Source organism: Eptesicus fuscus, chromosome 10 (assembly GCF_027574615.1).
Source record: "Eptesicus fuscus isolate TK198812 chromosome 10, DD_ASM_mEF_20220401, whole genome shotgun sequence".
Taxonomy (NCBI): domain Eukaryota; kingdom Metazoa; phylum Chordata; class Mammalia; order Chiroptera; family Vespertilionidae; genus Eptesicus; species Eptesicus fuscus.
In genome coordinates this window covers 5,007,264-5,030,829 of record NC_072482.1, presented here as the reverse complement: position 1 = coordinate 5,030,829, position 23,566 = coordinate 5,007,264, and the positions used below count along the sequence as shown (strand labels likewise).

General features: G+C 42.4%; 1 protein-coding gene, 1 long non-coding RNA gene and 1 other non-coding gene across 4 annotated transcripts in view; 2 read left to right on the top strand and 1 right to left on the bottom strand.

Annotated features, from left to right (window-relative positions):
• The window catches only part of ILRUN (inflammation and lipid regulator with UBA-like and NBR1-like domains), a 111,653-nt gene that overhangs the window by 6,666 nt on the left and 81,421 nt on the right, over nucleotides 1-23,566 (top strand). The window lies entirely within an intron of this gene.
• Nucleotides 9,884-23,419, top strand: LOC129150432 (uncharacterized). 2 transcript variants are annotated; one of them, XR_008557175.1, is made up of 2 exons: nucleotides 9,884-10,057; nucleotides 23,138-23,419. It is a non-coding gene; the product is annotated as an uncharacterized LOC129150432 (long non-coding RNA). The 2 variants fall into 2 exon arrangements; XR_008557176.1 differs by lacking the exon at nucleotides 9,884-10,057 and adding an exon at nucleotides 22,260-22,315.
• Nucleotides 22,627-22,730, bottom strand: LOC114235309 (U6 spliceosomal RNA). The gene has a single exon (XR_003621497.1). It is a non-coding gene; the product is annotated as a U6 spliceosomal RNA (small nuclear RNA).

The window sequence follows — 23,566 nt, the reverse complement described above, 5'->3', positions numbered from 1 at the left end:
TTTGTTTCTTTGTATTAGGTAGAGCTATTATGTCTCCTGGAATTGGTAGATTGGCCTTGGTGTGGTCCAGTGGCTCAGCTTCCCCAGTCACCTGAGCTGGGCACTCGAGGTGTGCCTCTGTGTGGGCTGTGTGCACAGTCTTGTTGTAGTTGAGCCTTGATTGCTGTTGGCGTCACTGGGAGTTGACCTCCAAGCCAATTGACTGTGAGGACCAGCTGTGACTATAGTGGAAGAGCTATTGTGTAGGAGACACCCTCTTGGAGCAGGACTTGCTTCAGTGGGGTTTTGGTGCTCACTCAGTCTGCCCCCTGCATGTGTCATGTGCAGATGTGTAGAATTGTAATCCAGTTGGTCTGAAGTTGTCCAGCAGGTGTACTGGCTCTGGGGCCACCTGGCAGGAGTTACAGAGAGATCTGCAGATGTCTGCTACTTGTATTGGGCTAGGAAGTGCCCAGGCGATGCCCAGCTGTGAAGTAAGGCAGGCTGGTGCTGGTGCCAGGTCATGGGCCTCTTATTGATAGGTTGGGACACACTGCTGCCAGCTGCTGCTTGTTTGATTGTAGGAAAGTCTGAAGCCTGAGCCAGGACAGGCCATTCATATGGAAAAGCAGCTGCAAACAGCTTGGGTGGTGCTGCAAGTTAGTGGGTCTGGGTCTCAGGGAATCACCAGGGCAGAGTGAACAGTGTGAGATATGCTGATGGAAACTCAGATATGGCTGCCAGTGAGCTCTGTGAATGGGGGAGGTCCCAGCACAGGAACAGTGACCCTTGTGAGCACCCCCGTCTGGGAGAATACCACCCCTGAGTTCCTGCCCTGGTGCCAGACAATCCAGTAGTTCCTCCTCATATGTTCCTGATTCTCCCAAAGCCACCCAGCACTAGAGCTCAGAGGGAGTGGGACTGTGTAAGTTTGTTTACCGGCCCTTTAAGAGGAACTGCCTGAGACTCCAGTAGCCTCTGTGCACTCACCCACAATCTCTGCTGGTTTTTACAGCCCAAAGTTATGGGTACTTCTCTTCCCAGCACTGGAACCTTGGGCTGAGAGGTCTGGTGTGGGGCTGGCACCCATTGCTTCACAGTGGAGGCCTCTGCAGTTGAGATATCCCTCCTGATTAAAAAAATGCCAAATGTGAGTGATGGACCAAGCGGTTCTGTGCCTCTGCCCCTCCTACCAGTCTCAGTGTGCTTTCTTCTTTACTTCTCTAGTTGCAAGGTTTCCATTCAGCCAGATTTCAGGTGGTTCTGAACGATGGTTGTTCTGTATTTTAGTTTGTAATTTTGATGTGATTGTGGGAGGTGGCAAGTACCACCTTTTACCTACGTCGCCATCTTGGTTCTTTCTGGCTCTGTTATGTTTTTTAAAGTGAGTTGTACTTTAGCATTTATGACAAGAGGCAAATACAGGTAATGCTTCTAGGTTTTTAGAGGACATTAGCTTAGGAGTTAGTACTGGCCTTATTTCTCAGTATAAGTAAAATATCTTTCACTAGAACATAGACATCGACTGTTTCTCTCCCTCCTAGCCATTAGGCTAGGGTTTTGCAGTTTGAGTGTTGCAATATCTTAGGTTGCCTCCAGGTATCTTTAGGAACCAGTATTTTGTGGAATACTATATATCTGTGCCCGTCATGGATGGAACAGGTATTTTCTAGAAAACTAACTTGGGAAAACATTTTTGTAAAACAGTGACCTGTTGACTATCTCAGCATTGTCAAAGGCAAGAAAATAAATCAAATCAAATAAAGTTAAATCAGAATCTAGATGTGAAAATGTAGTAAATCATCTCACAGTGCCTCCCCTGCTTGGTCTTAATCCATTTCTCAGTCACCTGCAATGCTAAATGAGTTTCTGATTTACTCTCTGGGTTAAATGTGTTAATCTAGGAAAAGTCCCTTTATGACAGACAAAACTTGATATTAATACTAGTTTTCTTAAAAAATGTGTGCCAAAGCTGATTGATATTTCTCTCTCATCAATGTTTCTGACTCTCTCTATCCCTCTCCCTTCCTCTCTGTAAAAATCAATGAAATATATATATATTTAAAAAAAAAATGTGTGCCAAGCAGCAGTTTTAGGATTGTATGACATTCAGTGTTAGAGTGTTGTACATTCTATTACATTTTTAAGGTTTGGAGTTCTTGCTTTGGACATTCTTTTTTTTTAATCCTCACCCAAGGATATTTTTCCATTGGTTTTCAGAGAGAGTGGGAGAGAGGGAAAGACAGAGAGAAACATCGATGAGAGAAACACATCGATTGGTTGCCTCCTGCATGTGCCCCTACCAGGGCCTGGGCCGGGGAGGAGCCTGCAACCAATGCCCTTGACTGGAATCGAAACCAGGACCCTTCGGTCTGCAGGCCGATGCTCTATCCACTGAGCAAAACTGGCTAGGCAGTACTTCATTCCTTTTTATTGGTGAACAATATTCCAGTGTGTGGTTATACCACAATTGGCCCATTCATATATTGGTGAACACTTAAGCCATTTCCACCCTTTGGCTATTGTGTATAGTGCTGCTGTGAGCATGTGTGTACATGTATTTCTTTAAGTGCCTGTTTTCAGTTCTTTTGGGTATATACCTAACAGTTGAGTTGTTGGGTCTTATGGTAATTCTATGTTTAACTTTTGAGGAACCACCAAACTTTTCCACAGTGACTGAATCATTTTACATTCCCCCTAGCAATGTAGGAGGGTTTTTCCACACCCTTATCAACACTTATTTTCCTTTTTTTAATTACAGCCATTCTAATGGGTATGAAATGGTACCTCATTGTGAATTTGATTGGCATTTCTCTAATTACCAATGGTATTAATGTCTTTTCATATACTTGTTGGCCATTTATATATCTTCTTTGAAGAATGTCTATTCAAGTCCATTGCTTTTTTAAACACTGGGTTGTCTTTTTGTTGTAAGAGTTTTTTATATATTCTGTATACTAGACTCTTATATGTGATTTGCAGATATTTTCTCCCATTCAATAGGTGTCTTTCATTTTCTTGGTAACGTCCTTTAATACACAAATCTTTTTAATTTTGATGAGGTCCAATTTATCTAATTTTTTGTTGTTGCTTGTGCTTTTGGTATTATATCTAATAATCCATTGCCAATCTAAGATTATGAAGATTTACCTATGTTTTACTCTACGAGTTTAATGTTTTTTGTTCTTATATTTAGGTCATTGATTCATTTTGAGTTAATTTTTGTATATGTTGTGAGGTAGGAGTTCAACTTCATTCTATAGAGTTTAAATTTTTGTCATGTTATATGCTCTGGGACAGGCTTCTCATTAACTCTACATTAAAAATATTCTTTACTTGTATTACATGTATATTTTACTCTCTTTAGCTATCACTAAAACTTGGGCCAGAAAAGAGTGCAGATTGACTAATGGGGAGGAAAAACTTCCAGCTGGCCTGTTAGGCACCCCAAACTAAATGTGTTTAAAAGGTCAGTTTATCCTCTTACCCATCCCCAACCAGCTTTTCTTCTGACTTTTCCCTGTTCTCTTAATAGCTTCAATGTTCCCCCAAGCATTAGGCTTGAACTGAGTTATTTCCAATGCCCTCTTTTTCCTGGACACCCCAGATCATTTGCCAAACCCAGTTCATTTCCACTCTGCAGTGCACCTCCCAACTGTTTCTTTTTTCCATTCCTTCTGCCACCACTTTAGTTTGTAGATTGTGTTACTACTCAAACAGGGTAACGTAACATAGGAATAGTTTCATATTGGTTTTCTCCACCAGGCTTTCTTGCTTCTAGTCCATTTTATGGACATATTACTACCAGATCAATCTTTCTAAGTCACAGCTTTGAGCTGGGTCCTTATTTTCTCAGCAATCTTTAAACAGTGTGTGTACCAGAGAGAGAGCAGAGAGCTTTAGCTTGCCATTCAGGGTCCTCTAAAGATTGATTCCAGCTTGTCTGCCTCTACCTTTCTGTCATGTCTTTGTGCTGAACTCCTCTTTTTTTGTGCCCCATTCAAACTGGTCTGCTGCTCATTTCCAGATACATACTTTTCCTTTCCCCAATTTAAAACTTTTTTCTTTTATCTAGAATGCTGCTTTTTCCTCTCTTTATGTCTCATGAAATACTATTGCTTTTTGTAACATCATTTGCAATACACACCCCTTAACAGCCTTCTCCCTAAGCATCTGATGCAATGCTTTGTATATAGTAGATGCTCAGCAAATATTTCTTGAGGTCATGAATGAAGAGATGGGAGTAAAGGCTTCATTTTAATGGAAATGTTCAAGTATAGTGCTGTTAAAAGAAACAAAGTCCTACAAACTAAGCTCCTTTTCAGGCTTTTTTGTTTGTAGGTTTGAGCATGAGATTTAAATGTTGCTAATAATTTCTACATGACTTGAAAGGGAATTAATATATAAGTAACAATAAGAATATTATTTCTGGAAGCAATTTGAGTCCTGTAAAGATTTGCCCCACCTTATCTACCAACCTTTCCAGGCATATTTTCTTGTACTGCATACTCTTTGTAAGTCAGTTTATGAGAAAATTTATTCAAATTAGGTATCATTTAGTTATTTAGATGTGAATGGAGAATAATATTTTGCAAACTCTCTAAAGTTCTCTTTGATCTTTGCCAGTGTTTTTCATTGAGGAAAAACTTTAAAGAGTAATATAAGCACATAATAAGTTTAAACAGTTTAGAAGGTTCTAAACAGGGGTTTCAATCTAAAATGTCTATAGTTGCCCTAGCCGGTTTGGCTCAGTAGATAGAGCGTTGGCCTGTGGACTGAAGGGTCCCAGGCTCGATTCCGGCCAAGGGCACAGGCCTGGGTTGCAGGATCGATCCCCAGTAGGGGGTGTGCAGGAAAGGCGGCCCATCAATGATTCTCTCTCATCATTGATGTTTCTCTCTCTCTCTCTCTCTCTCTCTCTCTCTCTCTCTCTCTCTCTCTCTCTCCCTCTCTCTCTCTCTCTCCTCCCTTCTTCCCTCTCTGAAATCAATAAAAATATATTAAAAATAAAACAAAAAATAAAATAAAAAGCCTATAGTTGCCAGGTGGGGAACATGAATAATCAAAGTGTGTGTGAACTGAAAGCACTTGCCTTTTTTAAAGAGGATACCTGATTCTTGCCTTATGTCAAATGCTGCCATGCTGGAATGGGGGCCCAGTGTTCTTACAGATTCCCCCCACCCCCACCCAAGAGTGAGAAATTCAGATTTTTATGGGAAATTTTCTGATTTTCAGATTTTGACAACTAATTTAAATATTTATAAAACTCTATGTGGGCCAAAATAAAGCAACACACATAGGTAGGATATGGTGCTTGGGCCACTAATTTGCAGTCTTTAGATAAAAAGTGAAAAGCAAAAATCCTCTCTGCTTTCCAGATATAGCCACTACTATTTCTTTTGTACCTTTTAGAGAATTTCCATGTCTATAGAATTCTACGTAGATATGTACACACACACACACACACACACACACACATACATAGAGAATTTTCTGTGCATATGTATACGTATATATGCACAATGGTATTGCAATTTGAGTAATTGTATTTTTCTGTTCAGAGTAGTGGGTACCATGGTCCTTGTACATCCTTTGCTTCAGTAGGAAGGGAAATTAGTTGTCAAGGTATTTAGATATCCTGATCAAATAGATGCTTTTTAATCAACAATGTAGAGGTGGACTTTGGTCTCTTCAAATACAGTAGAATTTCTTCATTGTATTAAACAACAGGCTGTCATCCAGTAATTACATATAATTATTAAAACTTTGTTTTGCTGTGTTAAGAGCAAAGTGTGTTAAGTAAGCTACCTAGTAATTTGCTCATCTGAATTTACTTACTAGAGATATTGTCAGGTAAGTTGAACTTTTTAGAGACCCAAAATGCAACAAGACTGAAATTCACTGAAGAGATGTAACTCTTTATTAAATCTCTTGTGCAGATGAAACTAATTTTTCACTTGTTGGAAGGGCAATTAATATTGTAAGTGGTTTTTGTAATGATTTGCCAAAGTTAATATATATATCTTGGGGGCAGGGGTGACAGTTTATTCCAAATATGGAATGCATCCCCACTGAATTTACTAAAAGACTCATTTTAAAAAATGAACAGTTGTGTTTTCTTACGATGTTTGAGCTGTAGATCTATAAAGTGTTTCTGAGGGTTCACACTTGAATTATTATGCTTGAGGGCAGTGATTCACAGCCTATTGTGGAGCAAGAACCTATTAATGATTGATTGAATGATACAAGATGTCCTTCTAATGTGCTTTGTCATTAGCATTTATTTTGTAAAGTAAATTTTGCTTTTTAATTTTTTTTAATACTTTAATAACAGGCTTTGAAAGAATGGGAATAACTGGCTGAATAATTGGGTTTGCATATAACTATAACTGGGAATGAGTGCCTTTTTACATTTTTTCAAATTTAAAAATATCTATAAAAGGATTTATGTCGTAATAAAACTGTCATAAATAAAATAGTTAAGTTAAAAGTGCCAATAAGCAAAAAGAAAACAAAAATAAATCATACTCACAGGACTGAGAGATAAACAATTTTAACTTTTTGATCTATATCTTTTTTTTTTTTAATATATTTTATTGATTTTTTAAAGAGAGGAAGGGAGAGGGATAGAGAGCTAGAAACATCGATGAGAGAGAAACATCGACCAGCTGCCTCCTGCACACCCCCCCACCGGGGATTTGCCCGCAACCGATGTACATGCCCTTGACCGGAATCGAACCTGGGATCTCTCAGTCCGCAGGCCAACGCTCTATCCACTGAGCCAAACCGGTCTCGGCTTGATCTATATCTTAAACTAGTGTGTGTGTGTGTGTGTGTGTGTGTGTGTGTGTGTGTGTGTTTTACACACTGGTTTCTAGGGCTGCCATAACAAATTCCAACAAACTGGGTGGCGTGAAACAAATTTATTTTCTTAGAGTTCTGGAGGCTAGAAATTTGAGATCAAGGCATCAACGGGTCATGCTCCCTCTGAAGGACCTAGGGAAGAAACCTTCATTACCTCCTAGCTCCTATGGCTCCTGGCATTTCTTGGTGTCCCAAGGCCTGTAGCTGCATACTTCATAATCTCTGCCTCAGTAGCCACGTGACCTTCTTCCTTTGTGTGTCTCCAGATCTCCTACTCCTTCGAAGGACACCAGTCAGTGGGATTTAGAGCCCAACCCAATCTAGTATGACCTTGTTACTAATTACATCTGTAAAGACTGTTTCCAAATAAGGTTATGTTCTGAGGTTTGGGTGGATGTGAATTTTGGGGGACACTCTTCAGTATACTAGTATACACTGTTAATAATCTGTTTTCCCTTAATCTCTTATGATCATTTTCCCATTCTTAATATGATTTTACACTCTTAAAGGCTTTACACTATTCCATTATAGGCATATAGGAAAAATTAATAACCCTTTTTTGTTGGTCTAGGTTGTTTTAGTATTTTGTTAATAGAAACTCAGTACTGAACATCATTGTAGCTAAATCTTTGCTTGCATCATTAATTATTTCTTTAGGATTTATTCCTAGAATTAGATTGCTGGGCTAAATATAAGCATGACTTGATGCTCTTAATACTTAATTGTCAAATTGTCTCCTTCATAAATGTGAACTAATTTGTATTACTGCCACTACTGTATGAGTGACTAATTATTTAATACCTCATCGGTGCATCTTATTATAATTTAAAAATTTTTAGTTTGTAGGTAAAAAAAATGATCTTTTTTAATTGATATTTTGCTACTCTAATGAGTAATTTTATTTATTTTTTAAATTTATCTTTATTGTTGAAAGTATTACAGATGTCCCCTTTTTTCTTCCATTGACCCCCTCCTCCCCACTCCCTCTCCTCCTTAGGCCTTCACCACACTGTTGTCTGTGTCCATATTTTTTATTTCTTTATTTTTTAAAAATTTTATTGATTTCAGAGAGAAGGGAGAGGGAGAGAGAGATAGAAACATCAATGATGAGAGAGAATCAGATTGGCTGCGTCCTGCATGCTCCACACTGGGGATTGAGCCTGCAACTCGGGCATGTGCCCTGACCAGGAATTGAACTACAACCTCTTGGTTCATAGGTTGATGCTCAACCACTGAGCCATGCTGGCCAGGCCATGGGTTTTGAATATATGCATATAAGTTATTTGGTTAATCCCTTCCCACCCCTGCCCTCCTTCCCTGTGAGAATCTTCCTTCCGTTGCATGCTTCCATGTCTCTGGATCTATTTTGTCAGTTTGTTTTGTTCATTAGATTCCACATATAAGGGCAATCATGTGATATTTGTCTTTCTCTGATGGACTTATTTCGCTTAGCATAATACTTTCCAGGTTCCTTTATGTTGTTTCTTTTTTCTAAATATATTTTTATTGATTTCAGAGAGGAAGGGAGAGGGAGATAGAAACATCAGTGATGAGAAAGAATCATTGATCCGCTGCCTCCTGCACGCCCCCTACTGAGGATTGAGCCAGCAACCCAGGCATGTGCCCTTGACCGGAATCGAACCTGGCACCTTTCAGTCTACAGTCTGACGCTCTATCCACTGAGCCAAACTGGCTAGGGCCATGTTATTTCAAAGAGTAAGAGGTCTTTCTTTTTTATAGCTGCATAGTATTCCATGTGCAATGTACCACAGCTTTTTAAAAAACTTATTTTTATTGATTTCAGAGAGGAAGGAAGAGAGTGTGCACAGAGAGAGATAGAGAGAGAAACATCAGTGATGAGAGGGAATCATTGATCAACTGTCTCCTGCATGCCCCACACGGGGGATTGAGCCCACAACCTGAGCATGTGCCTTGACTGGAAATCGAGTCATGGCCTCCTGGTTCATAGGTCAACCCTCAACCACTGAGCCATGCTGGCCAGGCTGTACCACAGCTTTTTTATTGAGTCATCTACTGATTGGAACCTGGGCTGTTTCCAGATCTTAACTATCTATACTAATAAAAGCGTAGGTGGTCCTCGCGCCCTCATGCGACGCCCTCTTGTCATCACAAGATGGCTGCCACAAGATGGCCGGCAGGGGAGGGTAGTTGTGGGCAATCAGGTCGGCAGGGGAGGGCAGTTGGGGGTGAACAGGCCAGCAGGGGAGGGCAGTTGGGGGCAATCTGGCCGGCAGGGGAGGGCATTTGGGGGCGATCAGGCTGGCAGGCAGAGGCTGTTAGGGGCAATCAGGCAGGCAGGCAGGCGAGCGGTTAGGAGCCAGCAGTCCTGGATTTTGAGAGGGATGTCCAACCGCAGGGATCGGGCCTAAACTGGCAGTCGGACATCCCTTGAGGGGTCCCAGATTGGAGAGGGTACAGGCTGGGCTGAGGGACACAACCCCCCTCCCCCGTGCATGAATTTCGTGCACCAGGCCTCTAGTTGTATATAACATTGCTATGAATATAGGGGTGCATATATTCTTTCTGATTAGTGTTTCATTCTTAGGATATAGTCCTAAAAGTGAGATCACTGGGTCAAATGGCATTATTAATTTTTTGAGTAAACTCCACACTGTTTTCCATAGTGGTTGTACCAGTCTACATTCCCACCAACAGTGTACTAGGGTTCCTTTTTTTCCACATCCTTGCCAGCACCTATTGTTTGTTGATTTATTGATGGTAACCATTCCGGCAGGTGTGAGTGACGTGGTACTTCATTGTAGTTTTAATTTGTATCTCTATGACGATTAGTGATGTTGAGCATTTTTTCATATATCTCTTGGGCATTTGTATGTCCTCTTTGGAGAAGTGTCTATTCAGGTCCTCTGCCCATTTTTTAATTGGGTTGTTTGTCAGTGCTCAACCATTGAGCCACACCAGTCAGGCCTTTTGTATTGTTTTTTTTTTTGGTCTCTATGTCATTTATTTCCACTCTGATCTTTTCTTTTAAAATATTTTTATTTATTTCAGAGATCAGAGAGAATGCAGAGGGAGAGAAATAGAAACATCAATGATGAGAGAGAATCATTGATTGGCTGTCTCTTGCACACCCTCCACTGGAGATTGAGCCTGCAACCTGGGCATGTGCCCTGACTGGAAATTGAACCATGACCTTCTGGTTCCTAGGTTGATGCTCAACCACGGAGCCACACAGGTCGGTCTCTGATCTGATATTTATTATATCCTTCCTTCTACTTACTTTGGGCTTTACTTGTTCTCAAATTCTTTTCTTTTTTTTTTTTTTTAAATCTTCACCCAAGGATATTTTTTTTAATTGAACTTTAGAGATTGTGTAGACGGGAGGGAGAAGGGGAGAGAGAGATAGAAACATTGATGTGAAAGAGACACATAGATTGGCTGCCTCCTGCACATATTCCTACTGAGGGCGGGGAGCGAACTTGCAACCCAGGTAAGTGCCCTTGACCGGGAATCGAACCTGCAATCCTTTGGTCCATGGACCAACACTAACTAACCACTGAGCAAAACAGGCCAAGGCTCTTTCTAATTCTTTAAGTTGTAGGGTTAGATAGTTGATGAGCAACTTTTCTCTTTTTTTTGAGGTAGGCCTGTAGTGCTATGAACTTCCCTCTCAGGCCTGCTTTTGCTCTGTCCCATAGGTTTTGGGTTGTTGTGTTCAATTTCATTGGTTTCTAGGAAGTTTTTGATTTCTTCCTTGATCTCATTGGTAACGCATTCATTGTTTAAAAACATGCTATTTAGCCTCCATGTGTTTGAATATTTTTGAGTTTTTTTATTGTAGTTGATTTCTAATTTCATGCCATTGTGATTTGAGAAGATGCTTGATATGATTTCAGTCTTCTTGAGTCTTGTAGAGACCTAATTTATGATCTATCTTTGAGAATGTTCCATGTGCACTTGAGAAGAATGTAAATCCTGCACCTTTGGGGTAAAATGTTCTTTAAATGTCAATTAAATCCATCTGATCTATTGTGTCATTTACTAGTAGGGTTGCTGTTTCCTTGTTGATTTTTTGTCCGGAAGATGTATGCAGTGATATCAGTGGGGTGTTAAAGTCTCCTACTATGATTGTATTGCTGTCAATCTCTCCCTTTAGGTCCTCCAGAAATACATACACACACACACACACACACAGACACACACACACTAGTGGCCCAGTGCACGAAATTCGTGCACGGGGGGAGGGGTGTCCCTCAGCCTGGCCTACACCCTCTCCAATCTGGGACTCCTCGAAGGATGCCTTACTGCTGGTTTACAGGGATCGGGCCTAAATCAGCAGTCAGACATCCGTCTCGCAATCCGGGACTGCTGGCTCTTAACCGCTCACCTGCCTGCCTGCCTGATTGCCCCTAACCACTCTGCCTGCCGGCCTGCTCACCCCCAAATGCCCCCCTGCCAGCCTGATCACCCCCAACTGCCCCCCGTGCCAGTGTGCTCGCACCCAACTGCCCCCCCCCCCGCTGGCCTGCTCGCCCCCAACTGCCCCCCCTGCTGGCCTGATCGCTCCCACCTGCCCTCCCCACTGGCCTGCTCACCCCCAACTGCCCCCTCCCACTGTCCTGATCACCCCCAACTGACCCCTACTGACGGCCTGCTCACCCCCAATGGCCCCCCACACCGGCCTGATCACCCACAACTGTTGTCCCATCCTGGCCTGATCACCCACAACTGCCCTCCACTCTTGGCCTCTAACCTCCTCTACCTTGGCCCCGCCACCATGGCTCTGTCCAGAAGAACGTCCAAAAAGTCTCCTGGAAGGTCTCCCAGTCTAATTAGCATACTACCCTTTTATTAGGATAGATAGAGGCCTGGTGCATGGGTGGGGGCTGGCTGGTTTGCCCTGAAGGGTTCCCTTGGGGCGTGGGGCAGCCTGGGCGAGGGGCAGCCTGGGCGAGGGGCCTGTGGTGGTTTTCAGGCCGGCCATGCCCCCATGGGGTGAGGGTCCCCGCTGGGTGGGCGTGGCTAGCCTGGGTAAGGGGCTGAGGGCTGTTTTCAAGCTAGCCACACCCCCTTCAGGTTGGGGGTTCCTGCTGGGGTGCTTGGCCAGCCTGGGTGAGGGGCTGATGGCTGTTTGCAGGCTGGCCATGCCCCCCAGCGGGGACCCTCACCCTATGGGGGCATGGCCAGCCTGGGTAAGGGGCTGAGGGCCGTTTTCAGGCTGGCCACACCACCTTCAGGGTTGGGGGGTCCCGCTGGAGTGCCTGGCCAGCCTGGGTGAGGGGCTGATGGCTGTTTGAAGGCCAGCCAAGCCCCCCAGTGGGGACCCTCACCCCATGGGGGTGTGGCCAGCCTGGGTAAGGGGCTGAGGGCCGTTTTCAGGCTGGCCACGCCCCCCCAGTGACCCAGGCTTCCAGCCCCTCCTTGAGCAGAGGCCAGGGCGGGCAGGAAGCTTGGCTTCCTCCGTCGCTGGGGGCAACCCAAGCCTCCTGCTTGCTCCAGCTCCATGGCTGCTGCCATCTTTGTTGGGTTACTTTGCATACTCACTCCTGATTGGCTGGTGGGCATAGTGGAGTGACGGTCAACTTGCATGTTTCTCTCTTATTAGAGTGTGTGTGTGTGTGTATTTATATTTGGGTGCTCCTATATTGGGTGCATATATGTTTACCAGGGTTATATCCTCTTGTTGGATCGATGCCTTTAGTGTTATGAAGTGGCCTTCATTGTCTCTCTTATGGCTTTCATTTTGAAGTCTATTTTCTCATATATGGGTATTACTACCCTGCCCCAGCTTTGTTTCATTTCTATTTGCATGGAAAATTTTCCCCCATCCCTTCACTTTCATCCTGTGTGAGTCTTTTGTTCTGACTTTGGTCTCTTGTAGGCAGCATATATATGGGTCATGTTTTCTTACCCATTCAGTTACCCTATGTCTTTTGATTGGAGCATTAAAACCATTTACATTTAAGGTTATTACTGATAGTTACTTGTTTGTTGCAATTTTTATTATTTATTTATTTATTTATTTATTTTTGGTTAATCCTTCCCTGAGAATATTTTTCTATTGATTTTTAGAGAGAGTGGGGGAGAGGGAAAGCCCTGCCCTAAGAGGCCCCTGGGGTCTCAGTGTTCCGAGGTAATCGCTGCAAGCACCTTTGAGAGAAAGCCACCCTCGAGTTTCACCTGCTGCCAGACATTCCAGTTTCTCCTGGTAGGAGTCTGGGTCCCCGGAGTCTTGCCTGGAACTGGAGTTCAGAGCAGTTGGGAGCTTGTGTCTCCCTCCCGATTGAAAAAGGCAACAGTATACTCAGTTGCCAGCCCTTTCCGCGCACGTGCGCGCCTCCATACCTCTGTACTTTACTTCTGCAGCTCCTGCGAGTCTCAGTGTGCTTTTCTCTTTCCTTCTAGTTGTATAATTTCCACTCAGTCAGCCTTCCTGTGGTTCTGGATGATGTCTGTTTTGTCTTTTAGTGGTTGTGCGAGGCAGCAAGTTCAGGTGTTTACCTATGCTGCCATCTTGGTTTCTTCTTTTTGGCCCACCAGTATTTTAAACCAAATTTCAGTTACATGGTGACTACTTGTTTTACCTTTTAAAGTATAACAACTTTATTGAGGTATAATTTACATACATATCATAAAATTCACCAATTTTAAGTGTTTAATTCAGTAAATTTTGTAAATGTATGGATTTGTACAACTATCATTACAATCTAATTTCAGAATTTTTCTATCACACTAGCAAGATCCTTATGCCAGTTTGTGTTCAGCCCCAACACTCACTCCTAGCCCCAGGCAACCATCATTCTGTTTTCTGTCTCTTTGGATTTGCCTTTCTGGATAGATATCCTTCTATATAATAAGAGAGGAATATGCTAATTATCAGTTACGCCCTGAGGCGTAACGACCAACCACCTAACGACGACCAGATCACGTATCTGCAGGAGGGTGGGGCAGCGAACTACAAGCGGCGGTGGAGAGCTACAGGAGAGGGCAGAGCAGCAAGCTATGAGGGGATGGGGGAACTACAGGAGGGTAGGACAGCGGGCGGAGAGCTACAGAGGGCGGCAGCGACCTACTGGCGCATGGATTCCTGCGCAGGACTACTAGTTTCATATAAATGTACTAGGAAACATATAGCATGTGGCCTTTATGACTGACTCCTTTTCATACCTGTAAAATCGTCCTTGGTTTTTTGGGCATCTTTGTCATTTTTTAAAATTAGTATTAGTAAGTTTTATTTTGTATGTATTTTTCCAGTTTCTTATTTGTATTTAATTTTTTAAAATTTTATTTGGATATATAATCATAAAAGTAATATATGTCTTTCATGAAAAATTTAGATACAGTACTTAAATTCCTGTGTTTCCCTTCCTCCCTGTCTTTAAAATCAATTTAAAAAAGAAAGAGAAATAAGAACAAATACTCATTATAAAGAACAAATTAGCTCTGGCTGTTATGGTCAGTGGTTAGAGCATTGGCCCACACACGAAAGGGTCTTGGGTTTAATTCCCGGTCAAGGGCATGTACCTGGGTTGCAGGTTCTGATCCCCAGCCCTGGTGGGGCATGTGGGGGAGACAACCAATAGATGTGTCTCTCTCACAAATAGATGTGTCTCTCTCACATTGATGTGTTTCTTGCTCACTTGCAAATGTTGTCCCTTCTCCCTTCCCACTCTCTAAAAATCATTGGAAGATATTCTTGGATGAGGATTAACAACAACAACAAAAAGAACAAATTAAAGAATACATTATAAACTCTAAAAAAATTTATATTAATTTGTGTTGCTTTAATTATATGCGAGGTTGGATTTCTTTTCTTATCTGTTTTGATCATTTGCATTTTTCCCCCAGCTTTACTGAGGCCGTTTGTAATTTTCTGTGACTTGTGGGTTTCCTCTCTACTTCTATTGGATTGTTAGTCTTTTTTCTCATTGGTTTGTTACAAGCTCTTTGACTATTAAGGAAAATAGCTTCTTATTAAATGTTTGCCTTTCTGTGAGTTTGTCTTTTCACTTGGCTTATAATGTTTTTAACTAGGGGCACTTTTTTGTGAATGATTATGAAGTTGAATCCAGAAATTTTTTCCTTTTTAATTTCTGCTTTTGGTTTCATGAGTAGAAATTCTTCCTCACCTAATTCTAATATATATAAAAACCCAAACTCTGTAACGTCCAAAACGACCGAAGGCTCAACCGACTGGAAGTCAGTCCTGCAGTCAATGCTGGGTTGCCGTGGTGACCCAGCACTGACTGCCGCTGTGGCGGGCGCGGCAACCCAGCACTGCCTGCTGAGGGGCTGCGGATCAGGCCCGGAAAGAGGCAGGGTCTGATCCGCAGCCTCCGTGGCAGCTGTTGATCAGCCATTGCCTCTCTCTTTCTCTCTGGGCTTTGCCAGCAGCCACGCCTCTATTTCTCTCCGGGCCTACACGGGGGCTCCTGATCAGCCCCGCCTCTCAGATCAGGCCTGGAGATAGGCCTGGAGACACTGACTGGCATAGAAACCAACCAATCAGAACCAAATCTGGGTGAACTGTGAGGAGCCAATGGCTACCTAGGAGGCGGAGCTTTGGATGCTGACTGGCATAGGAACCGACCAATCAGAACCAAATCTGGGTGAACTGTGAGGATCCAATGGCTGCCTAGGAGGCGGAGCTTTGAACATTGACTGGCATAGAAACCGACCAGTCAGAACCTAATTTGGGTGAACTGCAAAGGCAGAACCTAAGGTAGGTGCTGAGGAGGGGTTTTAAGGGCAACAGCTGTTTGGTGTAAGGTGTAAGAACGGTTCAATTTTTTAATGACTGGTTTGGCAGTATAGTGATATGGCTGGCTATCAGTCCAGATATAGGGATTATGTGTTTTTGTCTGCCAAGAGCATCTCCTCCTGCTGAAAAAGGCTCCCTTCCCCATTTCCCCCATTTAAGCAACCCTATCCTATAAAAGGATAATCCTATAAAAGGACAATATGCTAATTAGACTAGGTCAACCGGCCATCTTCCGGTTGTCTGACTTCCTTCTGGACAAAGCCATGGTGATGGGGGCCAAGGCAGATAGGGCATTTGTGGGTGAGATCAGGCTGGCAGGGGAGGGCCATTGGGGGTGAGATCAGGCCGGCAGGGGAGCGCAGTTGGGAACGAGATCAGGCCTGTGGGGGAGGGCAGTTGGGGGTGAGATCAGGATGGCAGGGGAGTGCAGTTAGGGTTGATCAGGCCAGCAGGGGAGAGCAGTTAGGGGCAAGATCAGGCCGACAGGGGAGGGCTGTTGGGGGCGAGATTAGGTTGGCAGGGAAGGGCTGTTGGGGGTGAGATCAGGCTGGCAGGGGAGGGCAGTTAGGGGTGATTAGGCAGGCAGAGGCAGTTGGGGGCGAGATCAGGTTGGCAGGGGAGAGCAGTTGGGGGTGCGATCATGCCGGCAGGGGAGGACAGTTATGGGCGATCAGGCAGGCAGAGGCAGTTAGCGGCGATCAGGCAGGCAGGCAGAGAGGTTAGGGGTGATCAGGCAGGCAGCAGAGGGGTTAGGGGCAATCAGGCAGGCAGGCAGGCAAGCAGGCAGAGGCAATTAGGGGCGATCAGGCAGGCAGGCAGGCAGGCAGGCAGAGGCAGTTAGGGGCGATCAGGCAGACAGGCAGGCAGGTGAGTGGTTAGGAGCCAGCAGTCCCAGATTGCGAGAGGGATGTCCTGTGGGATCGGGCCTAAACCAGCAGTCGGACATCCCCCAAGGGGTCCCCGATTGGAGAGGGTGCAGGCTGGGCTGAGGCCCCTCCCCCCCCATGCACAAATTTCTTGCACCGTGCCACTAGTTGTTATATAATTATTTACCTCAGTTATCTTTATGATTGCATAATTTACATATAGATATTTTATATAACAAATGTATTTGGCAGTGTGGTTGGAGGTCAATATCTAACATGTTTTTTAGGTGATTAGTCATTTTCCCCTCATTTATTGAGAAATTTGGATATCCCAATGATTTGATATTGCTATCTTTATCATGTATCAAATGCATATACCAGGTATAAAGATTTAGAACTGGCCTAGCACATAGTAATTGTTAGTTTCATTCACCCATCTATAATTTTAATTATTTGTAATTTGGTTAAGTCAGCTTCCAGTGTTTATGTTGTTTTAACTATTTAAATGTTTATTGAACCTTGAGCTATTAGTGTACTTGGATTCATTTTCCTTTTCTGCACAACTTTTTGCTTCCCCAAGGGTAATAATTATTTTGATTTTTGGTTTACTGTGTGTATACACACACACATTTGGGCTTCTTTTTGCACTTTTTTCCTCTGTTGTATTGGTATGTATGTTTGGTTTTCTGTAGTTGAAATAAGAGTTTTAATACTTACTGAAAAAGTGATTTTAAAGTGAAGTATATTTTCCTCTTATTTAATTTTCATTTTACTTATGTTATATGTGCACATAGTTTAAAGAGTAGAGTAGTACTATAGGCTTGTTAAAAGGAACAGGAATTCTAAACCCCCTTTTCCTTATCTCACTGTCCAGAGGCAGTATATTTCAGTTCTTTTCACTGACTTTTGAATTTTTACCTCTATTGATTTCTCCCCCCAGTTTTAATTATTATCTGTTGACTTTCCACAGGGCAATGAGGATTTTGTTCTGGGTGAGCCAGTGTGGTGGTGAAGAGCAAAGTTCAGAGCTTCTGTTATTACTATTTGTGTGACCTTTGGCATCTTATTTACCCTCTCCATGTCTTGGTTTCCTCATATATAAGTACCGTATCAGTATTTATCTGAGGATTAGACAAATTAACATGTAAAAGATTTGGTTTCACTCACCCATCTCCCATTTTCTCATTTTAATTATTTGTAACTTGGTTAAGTCAGTTTTCAGTGTTTATATTGTTCTGTCTGTCTGTCTGTCTGTCTGTCTGTCTATCTATCTATCTATCTATCTATCTATCCACCCACCCACCCACCCACCCACCCACCCACCCATCCATCCATCCATCCATCCATCCATCCATCCATCCATCATCCATCTATCCATCCATCCATTTCCTCACCTGAGGATATTTTTCCATTAATTTTTAGGGAGAGTGGAAGGGAGAGGGAAAGACAGAGAGAAACACATTGATTGGTTGCTTCTTGCACGAGCCCTGACCAGGAGGAGCCTGCAACCAAGGTACATGCCCTTGACTGGAATGGAACTCAGGGGACCTTCAGTCCGCAGGCCAATGCTCTGTCCACTGAGCCAAACCGGCCATGGCTGTTTTAACTACTTAAATGTTTAAAAACACTTGAGCCTTTAGTGTACTTGGATTCATTTTCCTTTTATGCACGGTCTTTTGCTGCCCCAGCATAATTATCTTGATTTTTGGTTTGCTCAGTCTCTTAAATATTTTTTTACCAGTTATTCTCAAACTCCTTGCCAGTTGTGAATCTCTTAATAGGGTGCAGATACTTTAGGTGTTCTCTCAGTTTCATCTTTGTGAAGAAGTCTCTTCCAGAGCATTTGACCTACTCTGATCTGGACTGGTTGTGCTGTTGGTCTGTGGACACACCTGGAATTTTTTTCACACTCTTCCCCCTTTGTTGGAACCTCTTTTTCTTGGACCCTATTTTTAAATTTTTCATGATAGTACAGAGGAGATAAAATTTTGAGACTTTTGTGTTCTGAAACTATATTTTATTCTAATGCTTAGTTGATATCCAAGGTTTGGTTAGGTAGCAATTTCACGATTGGAAATACGTTTTTCAGGATTTTGAAGGTACTGATCCTTTGTCTTTTTTTCCCCCCCTAGTGGAAATGTTGAAATGTGATGCTGTTCTGATTCTTTGTTCTTTGAATAAATCCTGTTTTTCCCCTCTCTGGAAGCTTTTGGTAACATTACTGTGCCCCTAGAGTCCTTAAATTTGATGCTGATTCATTTAAGCCTGTATTTTCAACATTGTGCTCAGCTTTGGGGAAACTGCCCTCTTGTTCTTGAAAATTTTCTCAAATTAATCCTTTGGTTTCCTCCCTTCATTTTCTCTGTTTTCTTTTCTTTGATTTCCCATTTTTCAGATATTGGACCTTCTGGAATGGTCCTCTTTCTTTTCTCTTCATCTTTTGACAAATTTTTTGCTCAGTTTTCAGGGAGATCTCTTCAGTATTCTTCAAGTTGCATTTCTGTTTGCTTGATTGATCTGTTTCTTTCATATTAGATGCTTTACCTTAAATATATGGTGGTTCTTTACTACCTACTCCTATTTTAAGAGGAGGACACAAGAAGTGGATTGGAAGCTGTGAGCCTGACTGTAGGGTTTGTTAACTGAGGGTTTAACAGCCCCACTCATTTCCTCCCGGGTGGGGCATTCACCAGGCCCTGAAGTGTTTAGATTATATTAGGGGATCTGAGGTCTAACTGTTGGGTAAGGCAAATGCATAACCTCTCCTATTTTTATCCATAACTTCACCTTCACTTGAAGGGTAACCTGGTGTTGTTAATTCCTGAACATTTTGGAGATCCTCATTTTAATTTAGGTTATTTCTTTACGTTTCTCCACTGTTGGCTGAGGAGGATTCAGCTTGTTCTGGTTGGCTAAGTTATCACTTGTCTTCTTTCCAGAGCCCCAAATGTTGCTTCTTCACTTGTTTACTTTGTCCTTGTGAATTTATAAATTTTTAAAAATTTTATTTTAGCTCATTTGAGCTGCTGTAACAAAAAATACCATAGATTGTGTGGCTTACAAACAATAGAAGTACTTCTCATGATCTGGAGGCTGGGAAGTCCAAAATTAAGGTGCTAGCAGATTTGATGTCTGGTGAGGGCTCAATTCCTGATTAAGGATAGATGGCCTACTTCTCCCTGTAACCCCACATGGTGGTAGGGTTGAGGGAGGTCTCTGTCATATTCTTTATAAGGACACTGATCCCATTCATGAGGGCTCCACCCTCATGACCTAATCACCTCCAAAGGCCCTATCTCTTAATACCATCAATTGGGGCTTAGGATTTCAACAACTTTTTGGGGGGGACACAAACATTCATTTAGCCAATAACACAATTTTAGGAGTGTTTGGGGAGAGAGCTGAGACCAATGATGCAGTTTTTTTTTGTTTTTTTTTTTATTATTTATTTATTTATTTATTTTTTAAATGAATCTTTATTGTTCAGATTACAATTGTTTCTCCTTTTTCCCCACATATCTCCCCACCACCCAGTTCCCACCCCCCCTCTGCCCTTACCTCCCCCCCCCCGCGCTGTCCTTATCCATAGGTGTATGATTTTTGTCCAGTCTCTTCCCATACTCCCCACACAGACACCCCTTTCCCCCTGAGAATTATCAATCCACTCCCATTCTATGCCTCTGATTCTAATAAGTTTATCAGTTTATTCTGTTCCTCAGATTTTTAATTCACTTGACTTTTAGATTCACTTGTTGATAGATATGTATTTGTTGTTCATAATTTTTATCTTTCTTCTTCTTTTTCCTCTTTTTAAGGAATACCTTTCAGCATTTCATATAATGCTGGTTTGGTGGTGATGAACTCCTTTAGCTTTTTCTTATCTGTGAAGCTCTTTATCTGCCCTTCAATTCTGAATGATAACTTTGCTGGGAGAGTAGTCTTGGTTGTAGGTTCCTGCTATTCATCACTTTGAATATTTCTTGCCACTCCCTTCTGGCCTGCATGGTTTCTGTTGAGAAATTAGCTGATAATCGTATGGGAGCTCCCTTGTAGGTAACTAACTGTTTTTCTCTTGCTGCTTGTAAGATTCTCTCTTTGTCTTTTGCTCTTGGCATTTTAATTATGATGTGTCTTGGTGTGGTCCTCTTGGGATTCCTTTTGTTTGGGGTTCTGTGCGCTTCCTGGACTTGTATTTCTATTTCTTTCATCAGGTGGGGGAAGTTTTCGTTCATTATTTCTTCAAACAGGTTTTCAGCATCTTGCTCTCTCTCTTCTTCTGGTACCCCCATAATTCTGATGTTGGTTCGCTTGAAGTTGTCCCAGAGGCTTCTTACACTATCTTCAACTTTCTGAATTCTCTTCTCTTCATGCTTCTCTGGAGGAGTGTCCTTGGCCTCTTTGTATTCCAAATCTTTGAGTTGATTCTTGCAATCCTCTAGTCTGCTTTTGGGTCTCTGTATAATATTTTTTATCTCAGTCAGTGTATGTTTAATTTCTAGTTGGTCCTCATGGAATTTATCGGCCTTTTCCATGAAATTCTTGAAAAACCTTATAACCGTGGTTTTGAACTCTATGTCCAATCGCTTGTTTTCCTCCATTTCTTTGGTTTTTGATCTGTTTCCTTGCCTCCTCATTTTCTCTGCTTCCCTGAGTTGGTAGGGTAGCTTTGTGTACTAGGTGTCCTATTGGTTCAACGGGTCAGCCTCCCAGTTACTTGAGGTGGACACTCTTGGTGTACCCTTGTGTACTGTGTGTCCCCCAGCAGGAGCTACAGCAAGGGCTAGTTTTCTCCTCCTTTGCTTGGGCGGTTTTGGAGCAGTCTGACTGGAGCTGCAGTTGGTTAAGCTGCCACAGAACAGGCCATTTATATGTAAAAGCCGCTGTGTGGAGCCTGGGCGGGTTTGTAGAATGTGGGGGGCGGGGCCTCAGGGGGGGGCCTCAGGGCTGGGCGGGGTCTCAGGGCGTCACTAGGCTGGGGCGTGGCCAACAGCGATGGCTGCCGTCAGCCGTCTCTGCCTTTCCCGTTTCCAAGTCCCTGCGCCCCACAGTCCAGCGCAGTAAACAATGATTGCTGGGCGCACCACCGCAAAAAAGTCACTCTCACTTTCCGACCCGATGGCCGAGAGTCCAGCTTCTCCCCGTATGTGCCTGGGTCCCCCGAGTGTCCCCAGAAACTGGATTTCAGAGTGATCGGGAGCTTGTCTCCCTGCGGGTTGAAGAAAAGCCGCGCACCCAGCCGCCCGCCGCCAACCCGATTCGTGTGCCTCCGTACCTCAGCTTTTCAGCGATTGTGCTCCTTTCTGTTCTTAGTTGTCAGTCTTCCACTCAGCCAGCTTTCCCGTGGTTCTGGGTGGTAGACGTTTTTGTCTTTTAGTTGTGTTTTTGAAATTGTTGTGTGAGGCAGCAGATTAGTTGTTTAACTATGCCGCCATCTTGGTTCCTCAATGATGCAGTTTTTAATTTGAAGCTGAAAGCATTGGATTTGCATAAAATTTTTTTTATTCTGCCTTTGTATTCTTAGTATGATTTATGTGGTTGTTTTGATATTTTTACTTTTTTTTAGAGAGAGGGGAAGGGAAAGAGATAAGGTGGGATGGGCACATTGATTTCTTGTTCCACTTATTTATTCATTCATAGGTTGCTTCTTGTATGTGTCATGACGGATCAAACTCCTTGTAAGGATCAAACTCCCAACCTGGCCTATTGGGATGATGCTCAACCAACTGTGCTACCTGGCCAGGGGCCAGTTGAATAATTGATCAAGTTATGATAATAACTATATACAGATAGCTTTCCTTCACCAAAATGGATCTGCTTTTACCTGAATGATAAAGAGCAAATTATAAATGGCTATCTCTGGCTGATGGTATTACTGTTGGTTTTTAATTGCTTTTTTATACTTTAATTCTTACTTTTTCACTTTAATTCCTAAATTTTCTAATGAATATGAGTTACTTGGTAATTAGAAAAATATAATACCTAAATAGAGAAAAAATTGTTAATCATTTCCTTGGATAAAAATTGGCTCTAGGTGTTCTTTTATTTTATCCTAAATCTGTCAGAGTTGTGCTATGTCCTCTGCCTTTTTTAGGTAATCGTAAACTAGAAACACTAATATTGGAGTTGGGCAGGGAGTTGTAGCATTCATTCTGATCTATCTCCCAACTTAATTTATTTTTTAAAATGGAATGCTTCACAAATTTGCGTGTCATCCTTGCAGAGCCATGCTAATCTTCTCTGTATCGTTCCAATTTTAGTATTTGTGCTGCTGAAGTGAGCACCCAGCTTTTTAAAAAAAAAAAATACTGTTTTTATCGATTTCAGAGGGAGAAAGGGAAAGGGAGAGAGAGAGAGAGAGAAAAATATCTATCGGCTACTTCCTGTACAACCCTTACTGGGGGTCAATCCTGCAACCAGCATATGTCCTGGCCTGGGATCGAACAGATGACCTCCTGGTGCATGAGATGGCACTTAACCAACTGAGCCACACACTGACTGGGATATTCCCCAATTTTTTATTTTGAAGAATTTCAAAACTATAGAAGAGTTGGAAGACTAGTACAATGACTACCTGTATAAGTGACATTTTGCCATATTTGCTTTATTTTTAAAGCACCTTTATTATAATTGACATAATAAATTAACTCATTTTAAATGGATAATTGAGTGATTTTTTTTTTTTTTTTAGTTTACAGAACTGAATGACCTTCACTACACTCCAGTTACATATTTTCATCACTCTAGTAAGATTTCTTCTGCCTGTTGATGGTTAATCCCCATTCTCATCCCCAACCTCAGGCAACCACTAATCTTTTTTCTGTTTCTAAATAGTTGCCTTTTGTCTACTTTTTATATCAGTGGAGTCATATATGTGGTCTTTTGTATCTGGCTTCCATCATTTAGTATAAATGGGTTGTTTGTACTTTTTGGCTATTATGAATAAAACTGCTGTGAACATTGTCTTGCAAGACTTTGTGTGCATCTGTGTTTTAATTTCTTTTGGGTAGATACCTAGGAATGGGTTGCTATTTTGCATAGTAAAGTTGTGTTTAATTTTTAAAAAAACCTGCCAAACTGTTTTCCAAAGTAAATACCATTTTATATTCCCACCAATAAT